This window comes from Ambystoma mexicanum, chromosome 4q, assembly GCF_040938575.1.
Source record: "Ambystoma mexicanum isolate Mex_15411 chromosome 4q, UKY_AmexF1_1, whole genome shotgun sequence".
Taxonomy (NCBI): Eukaryota; Metazoa; Chordata; class Amphibia; order Caudata; family Ambystomatidae; genus Ambystoma; species Ambystoma mexicanum.
The window spans coordinates 1287580198-1287596086 of NC_090928.1; the positions used below are offsets into that span (position 1 = coordinate 1287580198).

At 42.9% G+C, this 15889-nt stretch overlaps 1 protein-coding gene and 1 long non-coding RNA gene across 5 annotated transcripts in view; one reads left to right on the top strand and one right to left on the bottom strand.

Moving 5' to 3' along the window:
• PPP2R5D (protein phosphatase 2 regulatory subunit B'delta) overlaps positions 1-15889 on the bottom strand; it is a 741061-nt gene that overhangs the window by 520248 nt on the left and 204924 nt on the right. The window lies entirely within an intron of this gene.
• LOC138468377 (uncharacterized) lies at positions 8957-15028 on the top strand. Its single transcript, XR_011268248.1, has 2 exons — positions 8957-9187; positions 14555-15028. It is a non-coding gene; the product is annotated as an uncharacterized lncRNA (long non-coding RNA).

Genomic DNA, 15889 nt, shown 5'->3' on the forward strand with positions numbered 1-15889 from the left:
TGGTGTAGGTGTCCGCTATGGCGTGGGAGAGGACAGACCCTGCTGCTGCGTGTAGCCAGGTTTCTGTGATGGCTAATAAATCAAGGTTGTTACTGGATATTAGGTCTGTGATATAGAGTGAGTGAGCTATTAGTGATTTGGCATTGATCTGGGCTCCTTTGAGCAGTCTTGGTGAGTGCTGGTCAGGAGTTGCTGGGTTATTATTTAAAGGTGTCGTCATGGGTGAGTCGGGTACAATTATGGTGGCTACCATGCTAGGGCAATCAAGTGCCAATAGTGATACTGCGAGGTTGCAACAATCTGGCACATTTACATGGGCTAACATGGTATGGCAATCGGGCACCAATGGAGATGCTGTAGAACTAGAATAATCTGGCACATTTACATGGGCTAACATGGTATGACAATCGGGCACCAATAGTGATGCTGCCGATTTAGAGCAATCAGACACATTGGTATTGTCAAGGAGGATCGCGTTCATATATTTTAAGCGGTTCAGAGGCATTCTGTTTAATATGGGTACAAGCAGCGCTTGCAAGGTGTAGCTTGCATTTGCAGAGATCATGATGAACAGGGGTGCAGAGGCTCATGTCTGAGCATCGCCGTGTAAGTCTTTGTGGAGGTGAGAAGTGTGAGGTGTGGATACAAGTAATCATAGAACAGAGAGTGGCACCAAGGCTTTTGGGCAATTACTTGGGGCTGATGGCTAACAGAAAGGTGTGACTAAAGAAGGTAATGGGGAAATAATTGCTTGTGAAGTGGACACAACCTGTGGTGCCAAAGACTGCAGAAGCCAGAAAGAAGTGAGCCCTGTGGGCAGAAGCAGGTTGTCATTGCGGCAGACAGACTGAGGCGGCAAAGAGGCTGCCCCTTTGAGAAATTTAAAAGGAAGAGTTCCTTGCTTACATTAAGAGGTTGAAGTCTTAAGTATTGAGCTGTGGTAGTAGTATTTAAACTGTGGTGGTATAATAAGTTGTCAGCAGATGTAACATTGAAGTGGTCTGAAGCCATAACGTACTCTGGGACAAAGGTGACTGTTCTCATAATACCAACAGTAGAAGTGTGGTTCTTGAAGTGGAAGCAGCAGTACGAAGAAAACATCCTGACAAATATACCAATGTAAAGTTGTAAATAACAAAGTCCTAACTGTTGATTAAGAACTGTCTTGTTGGTGACAGTGGGGGATATTACACCTTCTTTTGAACTGTGGCAAACTATTTTGAAGAAGCAATTTATCATAACCAGGATTACCATTGGTGCCATTTCTTTACTGGAAGTTGGAAGTGGATCTTACAACCAGGAACAAACATTTCTTACCAGTGGTTTTCTGTTGGATTAACTTTTTTCCTTTGACTTGGAACTATTAAAAGCTGGTTCAAAAACTTTTTTTCCTTTGTTGAAAGTTTTGGGTTGACTTTGAATCCTGGAGAAGCAACCTTACCCGGGACAGGAGAAGGCCATTCAGATAGTGTACCAATATTTTTTATTATATTGTGTTGCTATATTTTTTCTATATACGTTGGCTGTTTAGCGTGAGGGCCAGTTATCGCATGCTAGAGAGCGTTCCCTTATAGACTAGGCAGGGAATTCCTCTGTAGAGTAGGGTAAGCAAGGTATTTTCTGAATATAATAAAATTGCATATTTTGAGAAATCTACAAGCAGTTGTCCGCCTCGCATTACCCACCTCTCGCAGTGCTCAGCTGGCTGGGGAGTAGGGTGCCATGTGCAGCTATTGATTTCCACAAGCCACCTGCTTGGGTAGAATCGAGTAACCTAATGTGATTATTCATGCAACGCGTAGCCTGGGTCACATGGACATCTTTTTAAGAAGTGATCACAAAGACAGTTGTGTGGCAAACGAGTGATTGGAGAAATGTGTTAGGAGATCGAGATGGGGTGGGATACAGTCTCAGACAGTTGCAGTTTCATATCAGGGGGAATGCCGGTACAAACAACCTGGATTCAAAGGGGTGTGGGGGGGTTCTGTGGCCCAAGTAGGGACTGAGCATGGCTGGGGCACAAATAACTAGATTAACCAAGAATAGCAGAAGTTATTAGATTGATGACAGGACATAAAGGGGTCTTCATAGTAAGATTAAGCACAGGTGGTGTACTTGCTGCCGAGATACAAGATAAATACTGTTATGCTGCAAAAAACTCTTGTTTAAAGAGCAGCATGCTAGATTTGAGGCTTGTTATCGCAAGGATGAATAAGTCAACTGCTTCACAGCAGGAGCCGGGGGAGGGATTACCTGGATCCACACGTCCCTTGATTTGGGGCAAGAGAAGCGGATTGTATTATCTTCAGAGCAGAGTCTTCTGTACGTTTTACTTAATGCTTTATTATGATGCACATACAGCATGTAGTGCAGCAGGTAGGGAGGCCCCCAACTGAGACTGTCCTCTGCTACACACTCTTAGTTTCCAACTGTTCTCCTTACCAACAGCACATTCTAACAGCCCCACAGTTCTAGAAGGCAACATTTATAGTATTATTCAACTATATACAACTTTGTACAATCGCATGAATTGCTATGCAGAACACATGCCGTGTGATAGAGGTAGACGGGAACACTTCAAGGACCCATTTCAGGGGAATAGGTTCTGGCAAAGAATGTATATTGGCTATATAGGGAATCATGTGCTTTATGGGGATGTGCTCCAAGTAAGCCATGACTACACTGGTCCACCACTTGTCCTGGACACTGTAGGAAATATCGCCGAGAGTAGAACAGCCATGTCCATAAGGAGTTACAGACTATTACAGTCAAACACATGGAAGCTGTGGAATTCCAACACAAGACTTCACTTTACATGATATATCCACAATGATTGCCCCGATATTGATTAGTGAAGTAGCCTGAAGTGTGGTACAAACATGCTAGATTCTCCAGTGGTGTTAGACTATGCAAGTGTGGGGTAGAGCAGGTACCGGGGATTCAAGATGGACGCTTTGTTGGCTATACACTGTCTCACCAGAACTTAGATGCCTAAAAATAAATAAGAGAAAGGCAGAGAGAGGTGTTGGCTTCAATGCCCCTCGACTGATAATAAAAGCACCTGGAAATCTGACGAAAAAGTCTATAAGGATGGAATTACAGAGGCGAAAAATAACTTTTTCAACCAACAAATCTCAGACGCTAACAAACCTACAAAGATTGTTTGACATAATAAAGCTCATTCAACAACCCAAAGTCCAGTTAACTTTTATTCCCTCGAACGAGGACTGCACCAGAATACAGCCTGCATTCCATGACAAAATACTCAGCGCTAGGGACAAAATTCTAAGTGAAATCTCAGCTAAATTAAGCACTGTCCTTCAGGGATTGCTGTCTCCTCCTCTCCAATGTTCAGCGCCCCCTCATGATTGCACCTTGCTTAGTTTCAAGGATGTACCCAACCTTGACTTAATAGCCAATCTGTGTACTATGCATCCAACGACTGGACGACGAGAATGTAATTACCCTAAACTAATCCTTGATAATAAGGATACCTTTGTCCCATTCTTGGCCTGATTTGTCAATGCCTCCTTTTGCGCACATGCAGTTCCTGTTGACATTAAAAATGTCACAGTCAATCGCCTTTTAAAAAAAATCTGGATTGGACCCAAAGGACCCTGCCAATTTAGGACCCAACATCACCTATATCTTTTTCTTGAAAATACTGGACAAAGAAGCAATTCGTCAGATTCAATCTTTCGCAGAGACTATGAACATTCTCCATCCCAGGCAATCAGGCTTACACACTGCTCGTAGCACTGAAACTGTCCTCGATCTTCAGAGCCATGTGCTTAGCATTATAGACCATGGTAAACCCGGCCTTTTGGTACTAATGGACTTATCGGCTGCGTTAGATTTACTAGACCACAAACGTCTCGTACAGACACTTAGGGACACCTGTCATTTTTCTGCCTTAACTAGTAAGTGGATACTATCCTTCTTGACTGGCAGAAAATCCAAGGTTTGCTGGAAGAAGGCTACCTCAGACCCCATTCTCAACATTGTGCGGTGCCCCAGGGCGCATGTATGTCTCCCATACTGTTCAATCTATACATCCTTTCTCTTTGCAGCCTCCTAGAAAACTCTGGAGTCTTTTGGACCAATTACATTGACACCCAGCTGGTCCTGGAGCTCTCGTGGGATTATGCCAAGGATAACCTAGTACTCCAAAACATCTACTCTCAAATAGATTCCTGGATGGTGGACAACTGGATGTGTCTCAATAAGGGCAAGGCCAAGCTTCTTACCTTTGGCTCATTACAAGCCAGGACTAAACTCCCTAACTGCTATCAGTCATTCCCCATCCAGGACTGCTGCATTTCAGTTAGAGAGTTAAAGCCAAAACACTTGGTGTACAAACTGATTGTGCAACGAGTGCCGAAGCCCATGTGAACCTAGTAACCAAACACTGCTCATACCAGCTCAAGCTTCTTAGAAATATCCACCCTTATCTTAACGAGGAAAACTCAGCCTCCATTGCTAGGGCTGCTATTGTGTCAAGATTAGACTACTGCAATGCGCTCTTAGTTGGCGCGGATAAAGCATTCAACGCCTACAGATCGTTCACAATAATGCGGTGCGGATTGTCAATAAAGTCCCGAGAAGGTGTCATATCTCAAACCACTGCAGGGAATTGCACTGGCTACTGGTCATGGCTAGATGTCAATTCAAGGCAGAATCTCTGCTCCACAAGTGTCTATATGGGAAGGCACTCATACCTGAAGTCAACAACTTCATGGTACACATCACTACCCTCACTGAGATCTACCAACACCAATCTGGTTTCCCGCTCCCGCTTTAAGAAATCAAAAGGGTTGGACAGATAATTTGCTAACTGCACCTCCAAGATCTGGAATGACCTCCCGCCGACTCTGATCAGTCTCCAACCTACTTTCTTTTAAGAAATTGCTGAAAATTGCTCTCTTTGATTAAATCCTCCTAATTGACCTTGTATCCTTCACCACTGTCCCGTTCTCCGTCCTCTCTTTTGGCCTGTGTGTCTGTGTGCGCCCCGATGCCTGCGGGCTCTGGAACATTATAAACAAATAAATAGAAAATACAAATAAATACGCTGACACTCCCTCCCAAGAAAGATGCAGGGGATAGTAAGGTGGACACAAGTCATGTGAGATGGGTTTAACGTTTTTTAAAGTTTTCTAAAGGAGAATGTGTCTTTGAACAGAGGATAGAGTCTGAAACCAACAGTGAATGAACTTGGTCTGCTGAAAGTACAGCTAACGGAGCTTAAGGGAAGCTGTGAAAGGGAGCGCAGGGATAAGTCTCCAGCAACGATTTGAATTCTTAAAATAGTGTTTGATAAGGCTCCCGATAGAGGTTCGAGTCAGGTGCTGGAAATCACTAGCGAGGTGCTCTATGCAAAGAGAGGCTGGGCAGAGTGATAGCATGGATTACATAACAGGAAGAGTTTAAGTAAGACATCCTAAACATCCAGATAATGGGAAGCATGGTATACAAGAGTTGTCAAGGTTCATTTATGAGAAGCTATACCACCAAAAAGTTTCCCAAACGACAAGATTAACTAGTGCCAATGGACGAGCAGGTGGCAGAGAATCCTAAAGATCCCAATAATGATTGAGAAGATACATTTGGTGATCCAGAAACTGAGCCCGGTGGGAAGGCCCCTGGGCTGGTTGTAGAATTGTATACTTTTCATGGATAGCTCCCAAACTGCTAAAAGGGCATTTGAGAGGTCAGAGAGTTGGGGTGACTGCCTAGTTCAAAGGAGCGAGCCAGTACATTGGTGCAGCTCAAAACAAACAGGGATCCTACGAGATGTGGTTTGTATAGGTCTTTAGTCCATGTATGCACATAAACAGCTACTGGCCAAAGTTATTGCCAACAGGATTCAGTCCCCTGTCAAACATTTACATTTCCTGGAACAGGAACGTTCATAGCAGGTCATCCCTGCTCCTGTAACCTTCAACGGCGGACAAATGTCCAGGCAGCAAACCGAGAGCAAAGGGGTTTTGGCAATGAACGTCAAGAAAGCATTGTAAACAGTGTCCTGTGGCTACCTCATGGGTCCCCTCAGAAAAGGTGGGGTTTTGAAAATATCTGATAAGCCTGAAGGAGCTACCATATCCTCAGCCCTAAGAATTGATTAAGACTAATGGTATGACATTACAGACATTTAACCTACAGAGAGACATAAGGTAGGGTTACTGGCCGTCTGCTCTTTGCTCTAAAACTGATGGCCAGGATTATCCAGGGGGTACTGGCAGGGTAGGGGTAGGGTGTGGTAAATTAAGGCATTGCATCTACTAACACACTGTATATTGACGACAAAATGCCACAAGTCAGGTGACCTAGAGAGAATCTTGCCAACATCCTGCGGAGTGTTGAACAATTTGGGGAGGTATCAGGACTTTGAATTACTTGGGACCAATCTGAGATTTGTTTTCGGCTAAACCCGAATGTTTAACACCAGCCACAAGATGTCAAACAATGGGCAGTGTCGAACCAGGAGTCGGAGGAGTTAATGACATTTTCAAAGGTTTTGTTAAAATTAAAAGAAAAATGAATAACTATGCCTATCGGTAGGAGCGAAGTTTCCTACCTAATAAACTAAAGCAAAGGGTGCACGTTAGAAGTCCAAAATAAAAGGTCTGGATCCTAACTAAATAACTGGCCCTACCACTTTAGAAAGCCAAACAAAAAAGGAGACCAGGACCAGGCCTCTGCCTAGGACTTCTGCCTGGCACAAACCTTGGATTCCTTCGCCAAGCAGGTTTTTAGAACGCTTTTCAATCCTCAAGTCTTTTATCCCAGGAAACAGGATTCTTAACAGTTTCACAAAGTTCCAAAAGAGTTCTTGGGAAGGTTTATCACAATTTTCTTAAAGTTCAATACTTCCATAGAATAGAGTTCTCAAGCCTCTCCATGGGCTATATATGTTAGATTCTCAAGTCTTGGTTTTCTTCGTCTTATGCACAACACATTTTCTTTTATGGGACTACACCATTTCTCCTTTGGTGACTGACAGTATTACCTTGTCTTACTCTTACAGTTTTGAAACCTTCAGGTTCGCTCTCCTCTCCATTCTGGGAGTTCAGACTTCTTGGATTTCTTAGGCCAACAGATGAGACGGTTGCTGCTCTGTGCCTACCAGCCATGGCTTCTCAGGCAGTCAGGCCACCAGTCTTCTGGTATCTTACAAGCGTTTGGAACACATTTGGAACACATGTTTGGAACACATGGGGCAGCAGTGATGAGGTCCAATATGCTAGGATGGAGAACGAAGGTAACCCATAAATATCTCGCCTAGACATTTCAGGCAACTTAGTGGGCTGACTAAGGAACCACACCTTCAGAAACTGTTGAGGACATGAAAACATGCCCTTATGCAAGAGACTAGAGGGAAGCCACTCAGTAAGATTTTACCAGAAAAGGAATGGCTTAAATGTAAGCCAGGATTCTAGGATCTATTGTTGCTACAAAGATGTAGGGATGAAATGATACCAATGGAAGAAATCTACTGAATCAAAGGATTCAAAACCCTGGATGACATGCTGGCACCATGTTTTTCAATATGCACTAATCAGGGGTGCCAATAGACTAACTTAGGAGGGCTTTCCAGAGAAGCCGGATGATTCATTTCTATTAGGCTTCAAGTTGCAGGCATGCAAAGCCACCAAGTTAATTACCAACACATACTTGTTACTGGCCGCATTTCTGATGAATGGGCATTGTGTGTTTGGTAAAGAACTAGGTGGCCAAGTAGGATAGGGTTTGCTCACTAACCCGCAAGTTGACACCGAAGGCTAGTTACAAGATTATTAAATCTTGAAAAGGTCCTACGTCACACTGCAAAGAATGCAGAACACAACCGAGCAAACAAGCTCACAAGCACAAAACACAATGCAGCATTTATGCACATAGTTTGGGGTTGTTCAGGAGTGCACATCCTCTGGTGTTGTTCCTTCCAGGAGCTAAATCAAACATTAGCAAGCCAGATGCAGCTAACTCAGGAAAATGGATTTATGGAAGGGGTGACGGGTTTGCCCACTCTGCAGGACAGTTTGTCTTCTTCATAAGTTCTAAATCCCCGAAACCTACCACAAAACCAAACCACTTACCCTAAGGTCCGTTTCGGTTTAAGATGCATGTGTCATAGGCTGCACATGACAAAGGAAGAGGTCAGAAGTAAACCAGTCTCCTGAAAAATAACCAAAGATATGCTCCTTCTTGAGTTGTTCTGAAAATAGAATGCCGCTTCATGTAAGCTCCAAGAGAAAAACAGCATTCCATGTTGCTTCACCAGACCAACGTACTGCCATAAAAATCCAACATTGTGGCCATCCACCAGCCAGGTAAGAAGGCAAGAATGAGGCGATCCCAGCATTATATCTAAGAAATGGGACTCCTTCACATCGGTACTACTGGCCAATATGTGTGTTTCCTTTTACACTTGCTAATTGCATGAAATGCATCGAGACTCGAGCTCCAACCTATGGCTGGCTGCAGAGCCCTCATGGCTCGGATGAAATGGAATCCCAGACAAGTAACGATTCAAAGGCAGTGTTGAATACAACATACCCACACACGGTCCAAGATTCTTTCCAAAATTTTGAAGTGATCAAAGTCTTGCATCCTTCACCGTGAACATTTCTTACACTGCCTTATTTGCCAATGTGAATTCTCACGGGAATGTCTTCCTTGTTCAAGTTGCCTCATGATTTATTTTCTTTTTTTAAATGCCCGTCTCTGGGACTGGACCTTCAGTCATCCAACGGCTGCAAGCACCATACGGCTTCCATGGTCTATTTCTTGTAATAGTGTGTGGGTTTCAACTTAAGAGTAAAACAGCACCGAGGCTATATAAACAGCTGCATCTTCAGCCAACATATTACATCACAATGGGGAGCTATAACCTCATAGAAGGCCTCAGAACCATGGATTTAGGCCAACAAGGATGTCTCTCTGCGCCGCTATGGGAGGCCAGACATAACTTGGTGCCCCAGAGTGAAACCATGCACATGTTACACCCAATCGGAAGCCAATGTTAAACAGTATTAACATTGGGAGTGGAAGCCAGCAGGCTCCAAACCATCTTCTACAATGAATCCAGAATTCCTCAGAGGCAGGAGCCAATGTTGCCAACTTTTGAAATGTCTTCAGTGGACTCCTCACTCATCTTCTAGCGAGTGGCTGAGACAGCCACGGGTCCGTAAGTATGATAAAGCACCACCCATCCCTGATCACAAACACAGATACTGGCAGTGGTCTGTAGATATTTGCATATAGTAATAGCCTCGGATTGCATCCTCAATCTTTGCTCACACTAATTTACGGTTAGAGTAGGTACTGTGAACCCAGTGAACGATTCAGTTGTCCGCACCCCCACCTACTTAGAGGGAAGCAGATCAATATTAATCACCCTATGGTGGTGGGACACAGTGCGCATCACCAGAGAAGCTCATACAAGAGTTTACCTGCCACAACCCTCCGGCCCCAGGGTCATTACCTACCCACAATGGAGCACAGGCAGCATTCAGCATCTCTTGGCAGACCTCTTCCCCAAAAGCCCTTTACTTCACACTGGCAGCAAGCAACTGTGTCTCATGGGCTCTGCACTTGCGCAGTGCCACTGGCCTCCCCATCTGTACCACCTACTGTCGCTAAGAAGAGTCACCAGTACCATAGCCATGACCTCCTTGAAGTTTTCTATTGACTGCCTGGCAATGGCATTGGTAGCAGAAACATGAAAACCCAAGTCTCTTCTCTTTAAAGTAGTGATCTGAATTTTCCGGATGGGTGCACGTATTGTCTCTGGTCTCGCGGTGATCTGCTGTAGGTGATCTGCTGTAGTAGCTTACTACAGCAGGTCACCGCGAGACCAAAGACAATACGTGCACCCATCCGGCAAGAAGTACTATCCAGTACTCGAGCTTGCATTGGACTAACACCACACCAATCCGGGACCATGCTTACATTAACCTTGCCTTGAGAAAAACCTTAAAGGGTTGAAACACATGTCGGCAGTAGTGAAACCAAAGTTATTGCACACTTTGGACTCTATGTAAGCCTTGACCAACTAAAGTGTTTGTCACAAGAGTGACAACCTATGTTTGAAGCAGTTTGCAAGCAATAAAAACAATTGTTGCAAACACTATGTGTGGAAATGAACACTCATTAGATATCTAGGATCACCTGGTCAGCGCCAAAGTACAACCTTTGGATCTTGGTCCTCAAAACCAGCATATATAAAACCGCACAAGGCCCAAGAAATGTCAACAACCAACCTTTACCTTCAGCAGAACTATCTATCAAACTTACCACCACACCGACATCAACTATTACTATCCACCTAATTTACCGTCCACCACCTTCGAAAAGGTCATCTCACACCTGCCATCAACCAACACCAAAAACTCCTCACAAGTCATCATCGTGGGTGACTTCAACTTAGGTTTCCAAGACCCCGAAGACTCTAAAGCCTGTACCCTTCAGAACACAATAACTGAACTAGGATTTACTCACAGCATCGCCGAACCTACCCCCATCACAGGTGGAACCCTTGACTGCTTAGCTGACCTAAATTGCAATATTGACATCCTTTCTAACACCCCTTGAGCCTGGACCGACCCCCACATAATCTTGTTCACCATTAAAGAATCATTGCTACCTACGACACGGAACCAAGCTCCAGCCATGACCGGAAATAAATGTAATCTGACCATTGAGAAATTAATAAATACCATTACTTCAACCAATGATCAACCCCAGCATAGCTCTCTCAGACCCCACGGCTCTAGTCGACCTGTACAATCACACTATCTTCAAGGCTATTAACACAATAGCACCACTTAAACTATGTAAATCTAACCACCCCCTAGCCCCCCAAGCACACCTCAACAACTGGTACACCCCACACTTCAAGTCTCTTAGGAAATTGAAGAGAACCTCTGAGGCATTATGGAAAAGCACCCAGTCTCCAGCAAACAAGGACAACTTCATTTCAGCCTCATTTAACTACAAGGTAGCCATTGTGCAAGCAAAAAAAGACAACTATAACGACCGCATAACCAAAGCTAAGTCCAACATAAAGGAACTCTTCAACATTTTGAAAGAGTTAGAATCACCAGCCCCATCACCGGATACCTGTACCAGAGATACTCTGTGGTGCACTAACATACAGAAAGCACTCCAAGATAAAATTACATTGCTCCAAAGCAAAATAGAAACTTTATTTTAATTAAAAAATGATTTGTTTGATTTTACAAACTTTTCACTTTGCACTTAACTGACATTTCAGGGTGAATAAAGCTTTGTCATTACATTTCAAATCATACAGTTTACTGTTGTTGATAATCACTGTCCAAAATTTGATTACTGTGAAGATTAGGCGTCTGTCCAATAATTTTTGCCATCTTTCTTGAGTGGTCATTTGTTTTTGGGATATTCCAAAGAAGTCTTTGTATAGATCTCTTTTTTCTTTTAAAGCCGGGCAGACCATGATCAAATGAAAGTGTTTCACGCACATTCTCTGCTTTGCAAAAGCGGCAGTCAGTGGTTTTATTATCTGATTTTTCTATCTTCGTTAAGTAGTCGCGGGTTGGTAGAATGTTTAGGCAAAAGCGCCAAAAGAAATCTCGGATAATGCGGTCCGGAAAATAATTTAGGTAGCCTGGAAGTTCATGAAGAGCCCTTGTATCCGATTCACATTTTAGATGGCGTTTATATTTGAGTTGTTCGGTGATTGTTTTAATCCAGTCATTGGTCCGAATTTTGCGTTTCACATGTTGCAGTCTATTTAGCAGCATTTCTTCAGCAATTTCTTCTGTTTGCATTTTTTGTTTAATTTTAGAAATCCAATGAGAAAGAGCTGTGACTTGAAAAGCTTGTTTTTTTTCTTTCAGTATTTCAAGCGATGGTATCAGCTCTTGGGAGATTATTTTTCTGTATAGATCCATTTGTTTCCAAAGAACTATAATTGCAAAGATTGAAGAGCCAGTTCAAATCGGATTCTTGGCATAGGGAATGATCTGGGAAGGGATAATGTTTTCCTCCAAAATATCGCCTCGTAGTGGGGCCATTTTATTGTTTGTTGATCAATGTTTCGCCGGCATAGGTAAGGATGGGCACCACTTTTTGCTTGTACATAGCGATTGAGGCTTTTATTGAAAAAGGTTCCAAACTTTAGGTGAAAGAAGCGACCTTGTCTGGCAAGAGATCTGGCTTTACCCTCAAGGTGATCTTTCCATTCTTGTTTGTTTGTAGCAGGATTTATCAGTACACCCAGATATTTAATTGCCTTCACGATGGGTTCGGTTTCTAGATGTATCTTTAGGTTTTATCGGTTCTTATTTTTTTGGGTCGAGTTTCATCAGTTTAGTTTTATTGATATTTATATGCAACTCGTTTTCTATCATGAAGTTTTGAACTTTGTCTAATGACTTTTGTAGGCCTGGCACAGTTTTATCTAGGATGATTATATCATCAGCATATATTAGGGTTTGCAACGGTTCATTATTGATCTTCGGAGGATTCACAGATGGGTCTTTGATCATTTCCCCAAATTCTGAGGTATACAGTTTATATACGCCTGCGTTCAAGGGGGGGAACCTTGTTTCAGGCCGTTCCAGGTAGGGATTGGTTTTGTCGTCACACCATCCTTGGTTAGCCGGACTTGAATAGAAGTATTCGAATACAATTGTTTTATTGGATTCAGCATGCACGGTGGGCAACCCCATGATGTTAGTTTGTTCCACAGGTTTTGCCTGTTGACAGAGTCGAATGCTCCATAAAGATGGCATATACCCGTTTCTTGGTGATCGCTTCATATTTTATCATGTTCAACAGCAATACATTGACATTGGTTCCTATTTTGTTAACAAAACCAGTCTGTCTTTTTTCTTGCCTACTATTCTCAACCGCTCAGATGTTTTTTTTTTTTTAGGAGGTATCCCGCGAAAAGTTTTCCTAGGGGATCTAGGAGCGCTATGAGTCTATAGTTCTCCGGATTTTTTCTATCACCAGCTTTGTAGATCGGAATAAGAATAGCCAGGGTCCAGGTTCGAGGGATTTCTTTTGTCCTTCCAATGAGTAGAAGAAGTTGGGAGAAAAAGGTGGCCCATTCTTCTGGTGCGGATTTCAAATTGGCATTCGATAGTTCCGTCTGGACCCGGGGCTCGAGATGGATTGAGAGCCAAGATGGTGTTTCTAAGATGATCTTTTTCCCAGGTGAGGTCCCAAGAGCAGTTTCTTTTCTCTGCTTCGGTTATCAGAGTATCTGGAGTTGGTTTATATAGGTTAGTGAATATAGGTTAGTGAAATGTTTGATCCATGCGTGAGCATCTACTTCTTGGATCATGTGTGGTGCTTTGGGAGTTTCATTTAGCAATGACCATAGTTCTTTTGTGTTTTTCTGTTTCAGGGCAGCTAAAATTGCTTCTGCATCATTTTGCTGCATTATTGCTTTAATTGATTTTATCGAATTAGAATATTTGTTTTTCTTTTTTTCTTTTGATTTCAAAATGTGTTTGTTTCTGCTTTTTTAAGAGACGTATTCGTTTCTGAAGAGGTTTTTTCTTCAACTTAATTTCAATATTGAAATGATGCGTCTGGTTGTGTTTCATTGAGTTGCTATGTCTTCAGAGCGGTTGATGATATTTCTCTAGGATCCAGCCGTAATTTAATTTTGGTTGGTCTTGCAGTAGTGAACCTTCAAATTTTGAAACTAAACCAGGCATCTGATTTTTTTTTAATTCTAAGTCTATTCAAGCCGTTATTCAGTTCAAGGTCTGGTACAGTCATTCGTGGGATCTGAGATCGTAGTGTATCCCATGATATTGATAGCTGGTGATGGTCACTATTAGATTGGGGATGATTGGCAGTAGAAATGATAAATTTTCGTATCCCCTCTGAGGTAAAAATGTAATCAATGATTGAAGTGGATTTTTCTTGTGACCAAGTTGGGAGGGGCAGACCGCTGTTCATCGGGATATGTCACGCATGGTTAATTCTTTGGTCCATTCCTGGCTCTATTCATAATTACAGGGTCTTCGGAGTTTGTCGCAGTTGGGAATAAGGCTACTCTGAATGCAAAGGATGCTTTCGCCGGGTTAATAAAGTTTGGTCTGATGAGTGGTGTTTCGTCTTGGTCGGGCAGTATGTCCTTGTGTGATAGAGAACCTGTAGCAGCGGACAGGTTATCGAGAAATGCTAAAGAACAAAACGGTACAAAGGGGCAGCCCTCACACCACATAGCAGGCGAAATGATTGATACAGTAACGACACGGACTACAACTCCCAGAAGGCCTCAACAGATGCATTTTTTAAATAAAAGCCAACAACGGGGAAAAGAAAACAGGGAAAGAAGGAGGGAATCCACATTTCCATATATGAATAGACTCTCCCAGTTAAGGGTGAAAACTAACGCCGATTCAGAGTGTGTGAAGCAGGAAGGAGGGGAATTAGCATCGGCTGTACTACGCCCAGAGGCAGCACCTGTGATTAATTGCTGGGGAGGAGGAGGAGTGGCCCAAGGGTTTAAAGCTGCACTAAACACCTCAACGTGTGTCTCATTTTGCAGGAGTGGAAGGCGACGGCCGGCGTGGATTCCGAGTGGGAAGAGACCAGCTCACAACACCGGTGGGCTTATTAGAGGAAGAAGGGCACTCCGCAGGACGAACCCTTATCGAGACGGCAGGCAACACTATGCACAGCGCAGAGCACAGTCAACAGGAGAGGGACTGCTCACAAGGTGATAAAAATACTGGAGTTTGAGTTTTTCCTTTCACTTCAAGGACGGCAAGAAGATTGGAGGAACTTTATATGATGAAACTCTTTCTAACGGGGTGCTCAGTCGAGTGTGTGAAGGAAACCGCTCAGCACGGCACGAACGAAGTTTTCTTAGAGGTAAACCTGAACCTATGATTACGGTCACGTTTTAAAAAGAGATTGAGAAGCCTGGTTGGCACTGTTCATTTCGAATTGAGATTTTTGCATAACCTCCCTTTTTGCAACTTGAAGTAATATCAAGAAATAAATATCATTTGTCAAAATACTCTGGTGTCTCCGGCTCACTACTTAACACCTTGGTTTTAGGATTTTTTTGTGATTCTGATGACGACCAAGATTCGTAATTTGACACAGTTGAGTACACGAAGGAGATGTTATTTGATGTATTCTAGTTATTTGGGGTAATCTGAGAAATGTCTGAAGATGTCTCATAGCATTCGTCAAGCACTATCAATAGGTCATCCTGCAAGTCTATGGAGTTATGAGTAGTAGCGTCAGCCGAAGTTCTAGTGTGCCCGGCTTCCAGAGTCTTTGTTATTTGAGTAGATGTGTCTTGACTAATCACAGCTAATAGAGCATCAAGTGGTTCATCCGCCGGGCTGTCATGTTGTTGAGTTAGAATGGATGTTGTTTCTCTATTTGGTAGGCTCGATTCAACACGTTCTTTGGTTGGATGATTTTGGGTAATTTGTTTTGAGGTTGTAGTTATGTTTTGTGAAAGAGACTTTTGGACCGATTGCATTTTTCTCAGGAATGCACGAGAGCCTGTTTGAGTTTTTTTTGTGTCTATTTTTTTTGTCTATTTTTTTTTCTTCATAGTCTGTTCGTTGCCCACATGACCTCGTTTAGTTAAGTCAAAGATATCAAAAGGGGTACATAGTGCCGGTTCGGCTTTAGCTAGGCTCGATGGTAATGATGTGTCCAATGATCCTAAAGGGTGAGTTTGAGTTTCATATTGCGTTGTCTGATCTAGTTTAGTTACATCTGCGTGCACTAAGGTCTCAGTTTCAGTTTGTTTGGTCGATTGATCCATTTGGATGCTCACGTGTGGATGTTTTTATTACTTTTTCATCCATCAATTTCTTAGTAATTATAGATATTGTGTCCTTCAGGTTCTGTTTGTCCG